This window comes from Rattus norvegicus, chromosome 5 (genome assembly GCF_021556685.1).
Source record: "Rattus norvegicus strain SHRSP/BbbUtx chromosome 5, alternate assembly SHRSP_T2T, whole genome shotgun sequence".
Lineage (NCBI taxonomy): Eukaryota > Metazoa > Chordata > Mammalia > Rodentia > Muridae > Rattus > Rattus norvegicus.
The window spans coordinates 30,427,650-30,444,945 of record NC_141538.1 but is presented as its reverse complement, the minus strand read 5'-3'; the positions used below and the strand labels follow the sequence as shown (position 1 = coordinate 30,444,945).

Here is a 17,296-nt window from a genome sequence, read left to right as displayed (position 1 = left end):
CCCCCATGCCTGTTCTTTCTCCATAAAATACCAATACTGCAGCACCAACTGATGTCGCTGGAAGGCCTTCTGGGGATATGCATGGGATAGAACACAAAGTAGATAACAAATGATATCTATGATTTCATGGGTGTAAGAATCTTAATAAAACCTGTGACTGAAAACTACAAAGTAGTATGGGCAAGCCCAAGAATCAAAAGGCTGGAGTCAGTCCAGTCCTACTACCTCATAGCTATGTGTCCTTGGACAAGTCCCTGGGCCTTCGGCCAATGAGAAGGAGAGCCTACCTCTCCCTGTGGTCCGATGATGCATGGAACCATAGGATTCTTTGGGTTTGGCATTGTTGTATAGACTTAGATAGAGAGACCCTGGAGGTATATCACAAGGGCACATGTGACCCTTATTTAATGTCATGTTGCATTAATGCAGAGCACTGCCCAAAGCTTGGCAAATGTTTGGTTGTGAATAAATGTATGTAGCCTAACTCTCTTAACTTTATAGGGACAAGTGTCCTGTAACTCAGAGGTGACTAGCCACATATGGAAATGCTGGTGCTGCCTCCTGGTCAACTTTCTGGAGAATACCATGATTCAGGACTTTGGTTCTCACTTGTCCTGAGCCCAGCTGCTTACACTCAGTGTACAGAATACAATTTCCCAGACTGCATCTCTGCAAAGCAAGGTGAGTCTGGAGATCACAAAATTCGGAAGCTGTCAGGGACCCTAGGAGACTCCAGGCGGCTTGCTTCACAGGGCATTGGTGAGTGCTGGTGACTGAAATTAATGACATCCATTTCCTGCTTATCAGCTGCTCCTCCTGATGGGTGACCACTCCCTGGGTGCACAGCAGCATGTACAAAAGTTCCACTGTCTGCCTGAGAGAAGCAGGAAGAGTTGACGCAGCAACAGAAAATCTAATGACACTAATTCTGAAAGCCACCGAGCTCTGCAGATAGGAAGGCGCCCTACTAGGCGTGCAGGCTCCTGTCTATCTCTACTCCTTCCGACTTCAATCCCATCTAGTAGGGGTACAACTCCAGACAACACCAGGTGTCCAGCCACAGTCAGGCAGACGCCTGGCAGACCACACCTTCTGGACTCTGTCCCCTGAACACAGATCTGTGAGGCTGGGTGTAGTGTTTCATCCAGTGGGGAAAAAAATGGACTGAATTGCTTGCATGTTGTTGGCATTGTTGGAAGCTGGGGAATCAGCTGTTAACACATTGAAAGACAGTTTTTCCTACCTGCCTCTGGAGTCAAACCAGGTCTCTGTCACAGAGTTTAGACCAGTTCACCAAAGAGGGGTTAGGAGACAGGCTCTACCTAAGTCTTTCTAAAGGAGAACTTTAGACTTGCCTTCTATTGGTGTGATAAACACCATTACCAAAAGCAACCCGGGGAGGAAGAGTGATATTTGATCTTACGGCTTGTAGTAAATCATGAAGGAAAGTCAGAATGGGGAGACAGGAACTGACTCAGGGCTGTGGAGGAGTACTGCTCACGGGTGTGCTCGCAATGACTCACTTGGCCTGCTTTCCTGTGTAACTCAGGGCCACCTGGGTGTCTATGGGTAGCACAGTGGTCTAGGTCCTCCCACACCAGTCACTAATATCAAGAATGCCCCCACAGATGCTAGCCCAAACCTCGGTTTACCCAAGATACAATGCACAGACCACATGAAGCACAAAAAGAAGGATGACAAAAGTGTGGATGCTTCAGTCCTTCTTAAAAGGAGGAACAGACATATTCATAGGAGGAAATAGGGAGACAAAGTTTGGAGCAGAGACTGAAGGAATGGCCATTCAGAGACTGCCCCACCTGGGGATCCATCCCATATACATACAGCCACCAAACCCAGACAATATTGCTGATGCCACGAAGTGCACGCTGACAGGGGCCTGATATAGCTGTCTCCTGAGAGGTTCTGCCAGAGCCTGACAAACACAGAAGCAGACTCTCACAGCCAACCAATGAACTGAGAACAGGGTCCCCAATGGAGGAGTTAGAGCAAAGATTGAAGGAACTGAAGGAGTTTGCAACTCCATAAGAACAACAATACCAACCAACCAGAGCTCCCAGGGACTAAACCACCATCCAAAGAGTACACATGGACAGACCCATGGATCCAACTGCCTATGTAGCAGAGGATGGCCTTGTTGGGCACCAATGGGAGGAGAAGCCCTTGATCCTGCCAAGACTGCCCCCCCCCCGCAGTGTAGGGGAATGTCAGGGCGGGGAGGCAGAAATGGGGGGATACCCTCATAGAAGCAGGGGGATGGAGGATGGGATAGGGGAGTTATGGAATGGAAACCAGGGAAGGGGATAACATTTGAAATGTAAATATAAAAATATCCAAGAGAAAAAGAAAGAAAGAAAGCCCCCACAGCCTTGCTTACAGGCCACACCGATGAAGGCATTTAATCAATTGAGGCTCCCTCTTCCCAGCTGACCCTAGCTTGTGCCAAGTTGGAAGAAAAAAAAAACAAATAAAATCACCAAACAACAACAACAATAATAATAACAACAACTGACTAGCACAAGGAGTTTGTGTGAACGTTTTCTTCTGTTAACGTATGAGAGTGTTTTCTCCCATACGATGCCCCCAAGGGTTTCTGGAAAAACAGTTGTGGGGAAATGCATATTCTCTAATCTGCCACCTGTGAATCCTAACAGCATCAAACTCTGAAAACGTTTTCAGAAAGAAAGAAAGCCATCCACAGTGGGGAATGTAGCAAGCCCATACCTGCTCTTCAGCCTGAAGATTTGGGATTTTCCCTTGGGAAGCCATGGCTCCTTTTCCTCTCTTACCCCTGCACTTCACATGGTCCTGTTTGCTGAGACCAGGAACCACAAAACTGCCTGACCACTCACACACAGTCCACCTACAGGTCGCTTGTCCATCTCGTGCAGAATCACACGCTTGGGAGTCACAGCCTATGTGGCTTTGGGATTGACCGGGCTGGGGAAACTGGAATAAAGAAACAACAGACACACATACGGAAAATGTTGGGATCATGTAGGGCATGCGTTATGATGGAAATGCATGCCGGGATCACGTGGCACATGCGTTACGATGGAAACACACCAGCAGCCTGGAAACTTGGCCCTTTGTTGCACACAGCTGAGTGCAGAAGCCGGCTGTAGGAAGTGGGAAGTTGTGATTTGGGGCTGCATTATCCACAGTTGTGGCTGATACTTGCTGACACACTCTACATTCTTACTTGACCAGGGGAAGGCCTTTTCTTTACTCAGTCTGATTTGGAGAAGGCATTGCCACTCCTATGGGTTTGAGACACCGGGGTCCTTGCCATGGCCTTGAATGTCAGCATTACACCTCACCAATGACCTCATCTGCTCTCAAGCAGAGCTGACTTGCTCAGAATGCAGCTCCACAGATGGCATCTATGAGTTCCTATTTTTAAGCTTTCACAAGCCTTCTCAGGTCCTCTATACCCAGAAGCTTAAGTATTTTACCTTACTTTAGCTCTTTGAACTACGTATGTCCCCTCTCCCCATTTCCCCTTTTCCATATGCTAACCTATATCAGTTTCTATTGCTTGAGACCAAAAAGTTCTAGTTAATACAAGAAACCTGTTTCTCATGTGCAAAAGTGTGAAATTGGACCGTCACCCTATATCAAACCAATTCAAGCTCTCGGTAGGTGAATAGTGATCTCCACTCAGGAGCACAATGCATTTCGTACAGTATGAAGTCTGTAAAGGGCAGTGTTGGCACACTGCTGAGTGATGCGATGTCTATACATTCTGCTACAACCACACAAGGTTCTGAGTCCCACATCTGGCATTAAACCCTATAAAGTGGACTGTGGACATGAGTGTGTATAGTGTATTCAGGGCACCACAAAGCTTACACAGAGCAATGTGAGCTATAGTCTGATGCATTACACCAATTTGTGTGTGCCTGTGTGTGTGTGTGCCTGTGTGTGTGTGCCTGTGTGTGTGTGCCTGTGTGTGTGTGCCTGTGTGTGTGTGCCTGTGTGTGTGTACCTGTGTGTGTGTACGTGTGTGTGTGTGTGTGTGTGTGTGTGTGTGTGTATGTGTGTGTACGCTCACATGCACTGTGAGTTCTACACAGCTCGCCAGGAGCTCTGAATATAGGGCATTATTGGCTCAGTCCAACCATTATGAGTTCTCTTCAGAACCACCATGAGGAAGTACACGAGAACTATATAGAGCACCAGGAAATCTACACAGGCGTACTATGATGCAATACGGGGCTCTGTGGTTTCTAAACGGGGCACTATGCGGTCCCTGGCATTGCAAACTCCACCCAAATGCACTATATGCCCCATGCAGGAATAGTATGAACTCAGCGCAGGGTATTATAAGCTCAGTAGAAGTATGCTGTGAGGTCTATACAGGAGACTATGAGTGCGACGCAGAATACATGATCTCTATGTGCTATTACATGATTAGGAACCATATGTATGTATAGAGTGAACTTGACACATGGCACTATGACTCAATGGAGCTGCATTATGGGTTATATGTAGGCCACCACACACGCGCACATACTCAAAGCACTGAGACCTGTGTAGCAGGAACTTTAAGTTCCATACCAGTGTACTGTGAGCATCATGTGGGTGAGGTATAAGCTGAAAGGAGGCACTATAAAGTTGTCAGAGGTGGACTATGAACTCTGCGGAAAGCACTATCAGTTCACTGCAGGTGTACTATGAGCATGAATGGACATTTTCAAGGTCTCTGAAGGGCACTGTGCTTTATAGGTCCTTAATGACTCTGTCTAGGACACTGTGTGTTCTATCAAGTTCGCTATGTCCTCAGTACATCTCACTGCGAGCCCTGTACAAGACACTATGAGATATACACCAGCACACTACTGTCTGTATGCTGCTTCACTGTGAGCTCTGAGCAGGTGTGTTGTGACATAAACAGAGGGAAGTGGGAATACAGGCTGGGAGCTGGGAGCTTTGTGTGAATGCACTATGACTTGAGACATGGCTCTGTGCTTTCTAGCTAGGGCACGGGGCACTGTGATGTATAGACAGGGCATGCTATGCTCAACACAGGAGTACTGTGACAAGAACGCAGGACATTATGATCTCTAAATGGGGTACTGTGAGATCTCTACAGACATACTGTGCATGAAGTTAGTTCACCACGATGTGTAGGCAGGACACTGTGAACTCTATAGGAGGCTGTGAGCTGTACAGGTACACTGTGGCATGGGCACAAGGCACTAATGGCGCTCTGTAAAGCTTCACTGTGATATGAACTCAAGGCACTGTGTTCTCTAGATAGTACTGGGTACTTCATCCAGGTGCCCTGAGACATGACTCCTGAGCAATGTGATGTCAAAATGAGATGCTGTGGATTCTATGCAGGTAATTTGTGATGTAAAGGCAGGTCACCCTGTTGTCAGGACACTATGATATAAAGACACCGATGTCCAGAGAGAGCACTGTAGCTCAGTGCAGGTTCATTGTGATGTAAAAACTCTGATGTCTAGGTGTTATATCGTGTGCTCTGTAAAGGTGTACTGTCAATGCACGCAGATGTATACATGGTCACTGTGTACTGTTCCCTAGCAGGTGACGATGAGATGGCACTGTGACAACTCGATGAGACACTGTGAGTTGTGTGCAAGGGCACCATGACATGCCTGTGCTCTATGGTTTGTACACCCTTATGATGGCCACACCTGTGTACTCACTTTTTAATCGGACACTCTGATATCTACACAGTGCATGCTACATGCTGGCCTAGGAACTTTGCACTGTATTCAGGAGCACTATGAGTTCATAACAAGGAGCTACCAGTTTTACACAGGCCTCTATGAACTGTCACATTCTGATTTGTATACCCATGCACAATGAGCTCTGTATCTATGAACTGTGAGTTCTGTATCTGTGTACTAGGAGGTCTGTACCCGTGCACTATGATCTCTAAACACATGCATTGTGAGTTCTGTACCATGCTCTATGGAAATCAATGTGGTGGTTCCTCAAAAAGCTGAAAATCAATCTACTACAAGATCCAGCTATACCTCTGTTGGGGAAATACCCAAAGGATGACATGTCTTATACAGAGATACTTACTTATCCACCTTCATTCACTGCTGCTCTACTCATAATAGCCAGAAAATGTTAACAGCGTAGATGATCATCGGCTGATGAATGGATAACGGAAATGTGCTATATTTGTACAATAGAATATTCTCCACTGTTAAGAAACATGAATTTCTGAGCTGGATGATGATGCATGCCTTTAATCCCAGCACTTAGGAAGCAGGGGCAATCAGATCTCTGTGAGGTGGAGGCCAGCCTGGTCTACAGAGTGAGTTAGAGGACTGTTAGGACAACACGAAGAAACTCAAAAATAGTCTGAAATTGGCAAGAAGATGGATGAAGAAACTATCATCCAGAATGAAGTGAGCCAGATTCAAGATATAAATATTATATTTTTTATATGTGGATGTTAGCTTTTAAGCTTTAGATATGTGTTTCAGTAAGGATAACCACAGAGGTTGGGCAGCTAGTAAGGGACCAGGGGGAGGAAGAAGGCAATAGGATATGCTATTATAAAGACATAAAGAGGGGATTAGAACAGGAGAAATAAATGGGGAGGGGATGGGAAGGCAAGGTAAGGAAGGACATATGACAGGAATAGATAACTAACACTATGCATGCATATATATGTATACATACATACATACATGCATATACATACATACACATACATACGTGTGTGTGTGTGTGTGTGTGTGTGTGTGTGTGTGTGTGTGTGTGTGTGTGTGTGTAGTAAAAAACTTTAAAATCCTGGTGCAGAGCTTTTTCCCTGCCTTAGACCATTTATGTTCCCGGGTGAAAGACACACACAGTCTATACTTTTAATATACCTTAAGCAGCACAGTAGCTGGGCAGCTGCCTGCCCTCCGTGCTGTTAGAATCTACCTTCCTACCAATATCCCAAGTTATCACTAACTATGTTTCATCTGGTCTGCTCTTAGCTCCAATTGGCCAGCCCTCATGGCCACATTGTTATAGCCCAGATAATCCACGGTGGCTCTCCTTTCTCCTCTCCTGAAAGTTCTTCTATTCTGTGGAGACTTCTTCCTGTCTGCTCCCTCCTCGTGGTCCTCTCTCACTCAAGCCTGAGAAACCTCAACCCTGTCTATGTCTCTCCTGCCCAGTTATTGGCTGTCGGCATCTTTATTCACCAATCAGAATTAAGTTGGGGCAGGGTCCCAGGGGCTATGTGCAGACTCCAGGTCTTGGGGGCCACAGTTAGCATTACAACAGACACTAAAAGACAAAACCTCAACAAACCCCCCCACACACACACACACACGCACACACGTATATATAAATGAAGTCCCCAAATAATAGGGAACACAGAGTCCCAAGTAGACATTTCATACCACCAAATGAAATCTCCGTTTCAATGGGCTCCATCTTTTTGGGCTTTTGGCCAAAGGGATCCCAAAGACCCCTCAAACACCCCAGCTATTGTCAAGGCCATCCACTACTCCCCATAGCCTGATGGTAAGGTTCTATTGCTGAAGACATACTTTACTCATGTCATCAAACACGGAAAACTGAGCTGGTACCCAGCTAGAAACTTCACCGCCACGGACTAGTGTTCATGGTGTCCGGAGGTACTTTATATGTAGGATGATGTCATTATACAGGTGAAGGCAGGTACAAGATAGAATGAGGCCTGTCATTGGATGAGAGGGAAGGATAGGAGGGAGAAAAGTTTTAGAGAGAGGAGGAGACCAGAGCAAGGGAGGGAGAAGCAGCAGAGAGACCATGGAGGCTGATGTTAAGATTCCTCTCTGCACATTTACAGGTTGTTATGAATATTCTTAAGGGATGGATGCGTACATGGCTTTGCATGTCTAGGTGGGCAATTATATCTTATCAATTGGATCAGAGATTATTGTATTGTGTGTTCTTTCATGTGGCGATTTAAGTTCAAGAGAGTGTGTGGTGGCTGGAGACGTGTGTTTGTCTGGCATGGTGGCAGCCTGCCTTGGGAACTAGACAGGTAGAGAGATTGTTGCCGGGCTCAGAGAGTAGCCATCAGCAATATGTTATGGAATGGAGCAAAGTAGGTGAGACACTTTGATGACTGAGAAAAAGATATCTACCAGATATCTTGGGACACTACGGTGTCAGATCTAGGGCAGGATAAAAGATAGCATTTATTTTTTTTTTTGTAATTTTACAGCAACATTTATATGCTACCAAAGAAGAAATGTTAACATCAACATAAACACAACTACAAAACCTGAGACTTACAAGTGACCTACCTCAAGATAAACTGATGCAGCTGTGAAACAAATATTATGGGAGTCATTCGGATTGGACTTGAGGCCTACTCCATGGGATGGAATCCATTTCTAACACTGCTAATGTTTAGGACCTAAGATTAGATAGGTCATGACCCTATGGGCAACTTACTTTTATTTTTCCGCTGAAGAAGCAGCAATAAAATGGCTCCTAATGACATATTGCTATACCCATTCACAAGTGCCTAGCTCAACCCACACAAAAGAAGCTTATTCTTGTAGCAGTTGAGAATTAACACTGAACGAACATCACAGCTAGACAATGTACAAAGAGTAACTGACTTGGATTACTCGGCCATAAAGGGGATTTCTTCATCAATCCCTTCCCCCTCAAGACTCAGGGATCCATGTGGATGAGGAAGTGGAACAATTCTAGTAGCCAGAATGGCATATGACTTCAAAGAAATAGCATGGTCTAGACATAACAGAGTGAGCTCAGAGACTGTGATAGCATACACAAAGGCTGGTCTAGGTTCAAACCAGACACAATCCCAGCACTGAGAAGGGGGAAGCAGATACAAAGTCCCACCCTAACCAAGAAGCTATTTGCAATTCACCCCTGCTGGGAGAGAGAAAAATCAGCTTTCTTCAGGGGATATCACTGAGTTTATCAACTGCACTCCAGGACAGGCCCCATGCCCAGAATCCATGCTTTTGGGGTTTGTTTGTTTTGGTTTTGTTTGGTGTTTTGCTTTTGTTTCCTTAAACATGCTATTGTGTTGTTATGGTATCTCTCTGTCTTCTGGCTGTTTTCGTTTGTTTGTTTGTTTTGATTTTTTTTCCTTTGAGAAGGGCAAGGAGCTATGGTGAAGTTGGATGAGAAGAGAGGTAAGAAGGGTCCAGGAGGATTGGAGGAGGAGAAAGCATATGATCAAAATACATTGTAGAAAAATTTCAATAAGAAAAAGGAAAACAGCCACAATCTGTAGAAACGGTTGTTAACATTTCAAGCAGAAACCAGGAAGTGTTGCTGAGGCAACGAGGAGCTACATTCCTCCCACATGCTAGCGGCTGATGCAGCCGCTAAGGAAAGCAGATCATAGTTCCTCAAAAAATTAAAAAAACAAAACACTTACTATTTTACCGTATATGCTCAAAAGAATTGAAGTCAGAGGCCTAGGATGTTGCTCAGTAGGGGAGAACTTGTCTCGCATGCCTGAGACTCTGGGTTCAACCACAAATACCACAGAAATAAACAGGAATTGAAAGTGGGAGCACAAACAGGTATTTACACCCATGTTCCCAAACAGAAAGCCACCTAAGAATCTATTACCAGTGAAGAGACTATGTATAGTATATAAATTGAGAGAGAGAGAGAGAAAGAGAGAGAGAGAGAGAGAGAGAGAGAGAGAGAGAGAGAGAGAGAGAGAGAGAATCTCATCTGGACCGACAGTGCTCCTTCTAAAAGCTGAGCTGAAGGCCACCTAAGAAAATCCCCAATACCAAACCTGAGAAGCCCTCCTTTGAGTTGTTGGCCAGGACTGACTGAGAAAGTCCGAAGGCATACATCTTATTACTGTTGCCATTGGTTACACTCCAGCGGTGGGAGGTTAAGTCCCTATTGGTGAGGACACCATGCACTTCAGAAACAGCACTGAGCTGGAGCTGACCTGCACACCCCCTCCCTGAGGACTAGCTTTCATGGTACTAGAAGGGGCCATGCAAGCTTCCAAAGAAGAGAGCCAACTGACCTATGAACACATCAACAGCCATCATGGCATGATAGCCCTATGGGTGCAGTAGTGGCACACACACCTTGATGACAACCAACATCTCTCCAACCGGACTCAAGACCAACCAACAAGAGGGAGAGCATACCTGGCACTGGAAACCTAGCTAACTAATTAGTGATGTTATGGTGATTGGAGGAGAAAATCTACAACCATTCATTTACTAAACCAGCATAGACCCTAACAGCAACCAAGAAGCCTTTGTCCTTATACTCACAAATAAGTACAGCCTTCACCACCCATCAAGGAAACTTCTCTTTGCAACAAAGACTGCAATCAGTGAAAATACAACATTGTGGAGCCCAGTCCTGATGTAGGCATCTACAAAATGCTCCCCCACTTAAGGCTCAGGGAACACTGCTGAAGAAGGGGAGGAAAGACTGTAAGGGGCAGAGGGGTGGGGACTTTTCTGTGAGATTGTGTCACCAACGTGACTGCCCAAATGTGAGCTGAACCAGGATGACACCAATGAGTATGCCAAACCAGATGGGGAAAAACCCTCAAGGCCTCAATCCTACACAAAAACTGACAGGAAACCGAGGAAAGCTGGGATCAAGAGAGGTGGTCCTCCCCAGGGAAAGCAATTCACCCCTGGTTGTGACACTGGTAGTCGCTCGCTGCTAAAAGGTCAGCCCTGAAAACACACATACAAGTAACACTATATGAACTCAACAGGTTATACTTAGGAGAATGTATGAATAAACAAATGCATACATGGATGCAATGACAAGTAATGAAAACAATTACCATAAATTTGAAGGAATATAGGGAGGGGCATATGGGAGAGTTTGGAAGGAGGGAATGTGTGATTTAACTACAATAGCAAAAATAAACAAACAAAGAAAGGGATCAAGAAGAAGGAGCAGGAAGATATCTTATGCACACCCCAACCTGGATGAATCCTAGAGACATTATATGAAAGAAGCTAAGTATGAACCAGGAATGGTGCACACATGTTATCCCAGCATTTGGAGGCTAAGGGAAGAGGGAGGGGGGTTAAGGAAAAGCTGAACTTCATGGCTAGAGTCTCTAAAAACAAAGTAAAAAGAGAAGCACAGTGTGCCATCCACTCATATGAGCTGCCTGGAGCAGTAAAATGCACAGACACCAGAAGTAAGTTGGAGGTTTCTCAGGCTGTGAATGGCGTTCCCGCCAGAGACCAGGCTGGATGAGGGGAATCTGGAAATGGGTGGTGTAACGGCTGCATGGCCCTGAACATACCTAAGGCAGAAGAATGAACTCTTAAAGCGGTAACTGTCACCTTAGGTGCATCTTTAATATACTTGCTACTGTTTATGTGAGTGTTATAGAAGCACACAACGTATTTTGATCAAATCCATCCCCTGCTCTCTTTCCTCCCATCCCTTCTCCTCCCCTACTGCTATTTCTCCATCCCAGCTGTAAGCATGTATTTCTTAAGCCACCGAGTCCCATTTTACTACAAGCAGAATGTTCAGAAGTCAGTGGCAGAGTGGTTGCCAAGCACGCACAGGACCCTGGGTTCAAACTTAGTACACATTTGACCATAGACTCCCCTTTCATTGAAATTGACATGAACTGAGAGTGAATGGCCTGGAGAACTCTCTCTCGGATGACGTGTAACACTGCACCTGAACCTTCAGGGATACGATCCTGAGCTCAGTCGAGTAAGGCTTACACTTGAGAGAAGTCCGATGGGCTAATCACAACAGGAAGATGGCTGCCTCTGTGAAGTGTGGGTAAAAAAGGGAAAGCACAAAAAACATAAAGGAAAAGGCTTCTGCTTCCACCACAGGCAACGGAGAGCAGAGGTGAGGTACAGCTCAGTGAGTGGGATCTGTCAGCAAGTGTAAGGCCCGGCACTCACTCCCCAACGCCTCCGGTACCTGTGAGGTACTCCCGGAGAAGCAGAGGTTAAGGCTAACCCTCTCTTGGAAGTTTAGAAGCTTAGGCACAAGATTATAGGCCAGAGGTCTTTGGCAATATAGGTCCAACTCATGCTCCAGGAGGTAGAGGCTGCTGTCCTGCAACATGACAGGCCGCCATCTTGTTCAAATCTCAAGCACAGGCTACCTCACCATCTTAGGACTTCCTAAAGGCCTTTCAAATTTTTCAACCTGTTCTCAGTTGCAGGGCTTGGGGAGGGCACCTTTGCCCAAGGAGTGTGTTTTCTGGGAAATCCAGAAATATGAAGAATAGAGAACGGGATTGGGGATTTAGCTCAGTGGTAGAGCACTTGCCTAGCAAGCGCAAGGCCCTGGGTTCGGTCCCCAGCTCCGGAAAAAAAAAAAGGAAAAAAAAAAAGAATAGAGAACATATTTAACGTATGTACTTAATTCCTTCATTAAGATGTAAGAATCTGGCTGAAGAAAGCTAAACAAGCTAGGCAGATGATTCAGTCAGTGCTTGCTGAAAAAACATGAAGACCTCGGTCTGGATCTCTAACACCCGCACTTTCCAAGAAAGCCAAGCACATGTCTGCAACCTCAGCTTGTGGGGTAGGCACAAACAAGAGGGTCCTGGGTATCACTGGCCGGCTGGCTTCAGATTCAATATGAAGCACTGTCCCAAAAAAGAGGGTAGGCAAAGATTAAGGAAGATACTTCATATCAAAACACCTGGACACACTGGCAGGGCATGGACACACACATGCACACGCATGCACGCACGCACACACTCACGCGCCCGCATACTAGAAAACAAGAAAGATGAAAGTGTTACAGCCAGAATGCAGTGGCATTTTAGCATGTGCCCCTTTCCAGCTATTTCACCTAACAGCATCAGTCAGCCTGCCTGTGCCTTCTATGACAAACATCTTGCCTTACTCAGAGTTCTGACCAGAAACACCTTCGAGGCCCCAGGGACCCATTTGTTTATGGGATGGAGCGCTGTTCTCAACAGCAGGGGAATGATCCAGTTCGCCCTCAGTCAAAGGTTTTTAAATCAGTCAAAGATCTTTCTCTGCGTCACTAAAAATAGAGTGCTAATTGACAGTCTGTACAGAGGCTCTCGGAGGCATAACAAAGGAAGTCAAATTAAGAGTTCCCTCCCTCAGCTGCCAGAAGAGACTGACACTGTCTCAACAGCTAATGTTTCTAACTGACTTTAAGTGTTCTGAGGGACAGTGATCAAGGCCAGTGCAATGTAGGCAAAAAAAAAAAAGTGTTTGGTCTCGATGCTGGACAGTGCTAGGCAAGCTAACGGTGGACATCAAGAAAACCACAAAACCCAAGGGCCTCCCCATGCAACTGAGATGCCTGGAATTCTCCCTTAAAGATCATCAAAGTAATTGAAGTGCAGACAAGCTCTGGGTCAGCTCCTGCGCACAGCACATTAATGGTCCTGTAGAGACTAAAATACCCACTCTTTATCCCTTATCCCAGTCTGTCATCTTAAAAAACCCTCTGGAGTCTGCATTGTTCTTCCGTGCTGCGAGAGTTTAAGAGTTCATTAATAGCAAAACCAAGGCTGATATCAAGAATTCCTACTCTGAGCCCAGTGTTTTCTGGATATAAAACATAAACCCCTTCTCGGCTTCTTTAACACAATCCTCTCACCTGGCAGAAGCCAGAAGCCTTGGACAAGTGAGTTTTGTTAGACGCGTGCTGGGATGAGTGGGCTAGAGAATGTCATATACATAGGAGCATGACCAAAGAGCGCCTCTGCCTGCCATGTGGACACTCAGGTGACACGGTGGTGTACTTTTATCATCTCGGCAACGATCTAGACCTGTAGCTCAGGGTCCCAAGCAAACAGAGTCACTGAGTTACCTGGAGCAAAAACCACTTGTGACAAATTCAGGATAGTTGTTTTTTGTATAAAAAGGAGCAGGGGGCCCATAGCCAAGGTCCTCTCAACCTCTAAGTGTGAATCATCTTTTGGAATCTAGAGATCTACATGTGCTGCCCTGTGACAGAGCCCAAAATAAACATTAGCCACTCCCATCCTCATCACCAAAGTCTGTTGGCAGTGACTCAAATAATTCACACATGACAGCTAGCATATGCCTCTCAGGGAGCCCCATGCCATGGCAGCAGGGCCGGCCGGCCGCCTGCCTCCTTGGCTCTCTATTCTTGGATGTTTGCAGTTCTTGTCCAAAGACATCTGGAGGCCCTGGTTTCATTTATTCTTATTTTTCCAACCCGGCTCAGGACTCCATTTTCCCAGTCATTCCTCCTCAAGTCCAAGATCCTTACACCCTGCTCATCTATAATCAAATAGATGAATCACAGAAGGCAGTTGCCTTTGGATTTTTTTAAAAATAAGATTTCCACTCCTACCTCCTTGCTTTGACTGGTCTAGTGTTTACAAAGAAAGAAATGACTACTTTCAAATATGTTTGATTGCTGGTTTTTAGCCAAATTTAGAGCTGACAGCTTAAATTGAACGCCTCCTTCCCCCGTCCCATCCCCATTTCTGATATCCACACATGTGTACTTCCTTGGTAAATCTGGATGCTCACATTCCCGGAAGGACATCCACACACATCATAGGAAAGCTAGACACCCACAGGGCCTCTGGATGAGGCTCACAGGACCACTCCTCGGTATCTCCACATGTTGTGATTTTTCCCATAGCCCAATGGTAAATGTAGGGGTAATCACATGCTAGAGTAGGAGATGCAGGGACACCTTGGTGTTCACTTGTGTACTTATGTACTTAGGTAAGCCTAATTGACAGTAGCCCGGGTGAAGTTTCAGAAATGGGGATGTTCCTCTCGGATGCCCAGTGTTCTTGGTGTGTTCTGGAACACCTTAAGCTACAGATAGCCTCCCCATTTGGGAAACACAAATACTGAGAGTCAGGTTGTCTCATCGATACGTGAAGCTAGTCTGTATTCAGTTCTCCACCATGAGAACACACAATACTTAAAACCTTGTCTTTGCTTTCCACACATTTCCTTTCCCATAGCATCCACCAGGTGTCCTGTACAAACTTCTTTGCTTCCTTGAGGGTTACACCAGCCAATCACAGAAAGTTTAGGGGCACATGATCTTCTGTGGCTGTCCTCTATGCGGTTATAGCTGGAACCCACATCCTTACTCCAGTGAAATCATCTAAGTAGAGCCTTGCCTGACCCACTCCATGCAGCTTCTGTGTCTCACCTAAGCCCTTCGGTTCTGATATCTGGAATTTATGGGGACCAGGCCTTACTACTTTGCTAGTACTCCACATGTAAATAAATCTATGCTGCTAGGTACACGAACTCCAAAACGTCCTCTTTAACATGCATGCACATCCTAAGAGAACCTCGTCTGCACTTGAAGGACTCTGCAAAGATCACCTCGCTCAGTACTCCCAACCAAAGCTGCCTCTTGCCTGAGGTGAATCTCTCCTTCTGGTTCCAGCCAGCTTCCTCAATCCCAGAGATGTCCCGAAGTAGCATCAGGGGCACACCCTGTGTGGGAATATTAGTTACTTGAATTGCTTCCTGAATCAAGGCAACACTTCCCAGTTTGAAGTTCAAAATCCTTGCAACTTCTCCCTAGGTTATATGTCCAATTAACTCCGTCCCCACTAAATGAAGAAAGAGAGAGAGAGAGAGAGAGAGAGAGAGAGAGAGAGAGAGAGAGAGAGAGAGAGGAAAGGAAAGGACATGGCTGCTCCTAGGTATGGTGAAGGAGAAAGTGTATTGTAGATAAAAGGGAGAGCATAACCAGAAACAGAAATAGGAGTATCTGGGGGAGTCTAGAGTGGACATGACCAGACTGAGCTGGGCCATGTGGGGAGAGGAAAGGGGAAGAGAGAGGGGCCAATGGTACAAAAGGGGCAGGTAACCAAAATGTCTGGATTAGACACAGAAGAGTCTCTGTGGAAAAGGCGGCCTAGCCCCTGGGCTGGAGAGGTCAGGGTAGATGGGGGGATATGCCAGCCATACTTTGTAACAGAGGGATGCTCAGAGAACCTGGAGGCATGGACTACTTAGATAGGTTAAACTGGAACCTCGACCACATGTCCTGGGCTTGAAATTTAGCACCCAGCTCTTGAAAGATGAATTAACAAGTAAGCAAGACACATTAAGGCCTCGTGGTGTTCTTGGGAGTTGAGAGGCACTCCCTCGCCTTCCAGCTGAATGGAGTGGGCTCAATCAACTAGGACCCCTTGTTCTAATGGACCCATGGAGCCTAGTTTTCTACCATTGCTGGTGTGAGCATAAGCTTAGTGGCTGATACAACAGAAATCAGTGCTATTGCAGTTCTAGATGCTAGAACATGGATCCTTGTCGTTTGAGACACGCATCCTGTGAAGTCTTTAGGGGAGAACCCCTTCCATTGCTCTTCTAGCTTTGGTGGCTCCAAAAAGTCTTCCGAATGTAGCTCTGCCCCAACCTCTACGTGGTCGCCTCCTCTGTATGTCTCCTTTGTATCAATATCTCTCTCATACATCATGCCTGTGTCTGTCTGTCTCTCTGTGTATCTGTATGTCTATGTGTATCTGTATGTCTATATATCTGTCTCTCTGTGTATCTGTATGTCTCGTTCTCTGTCTCTCTGTGTATCTGTATGTCTATGTGTATCTGTATGTCTCTATATCTGTCTCTCTGTGTATCTGTATGTCTCGGTCTCTGTCTCTGTCTCTCTGTATGTCTCGGTCTCTGTCTCCCTCTCTTCTCCCTCGCTCGGGTCTCACACAGCGGTTACTGACTTCCACAGGACACTCCAGGTGCCTGTGCAGTTGTCTTCATCACCATCCCGCCCACACCCCACCATTATGGACCATACCTGTATTTAAGCTTCTTAAAGACAAGCTGCTTGGACCCGTCCTGTGTTCCCTAGGTATGGCTAAATGAGGTTTTATTTCCCTCCCCCGCATTCCATCTCTGTTCACTGGGGACAATCAGATTTACTGCTCATGAGGTTTCCAAGGCCAATCACAATGTCTTAGTCATCTCTGCATTCCCAGCAGTGAGCAGTGCCTGGGTGTGTGATAAGCTTGAGTGAGAGGAGGGGCCTGTACTGAGGCAGAGTGGGAGGGGTCGCAGCTCTTCCGGGTAAAGCATGGATCTCTTCAACTCCCACAAGGCATTTCTGACCTTACAGATGGGAAAATGAGGCTGGGAGAGATACAGAGTTACACTTGGTGGTACCCAGTGATCGAAAATTCAGGTCTGTTTGTCTCTAGAGCTCTTAAGCAAAAGCCCTTTGGATTTGTAGCATAGCCCTGTGATCTTCAGCCTGGGCCAAGCTGTGAGCCCTGGCAACAACACTGACCAAGTCTCTGTGCTAGGCCTGTCTTCTGTTAGCCATTGAGGGG

At 46.0% G+C, this 17,296-nt stretch overlaps 1 protein-coding gene across 1 annotated transcript in view; it reads right to left on the bottom strand.

Annotated features, from left to right (window-relative positions):
* Cdh17 (cadherin 17) overlaps positions 1-16,822 on the bottom strand; it is an 87,446-nt gene extending 70,624 nt beyond the window's left edge. The window contains exon 1 of the mRNA XM_087660142.1: positions 16,765-16,822. The gene's annotated coding sequence lies outside the window, so the exon portion shown is untranslated. The remainder of the gene's footprint in view (positions 1-16,764) is intronic.
* Between the last annotated feature and the right edge of the window lie 474 nt (positions 16,823-17,296).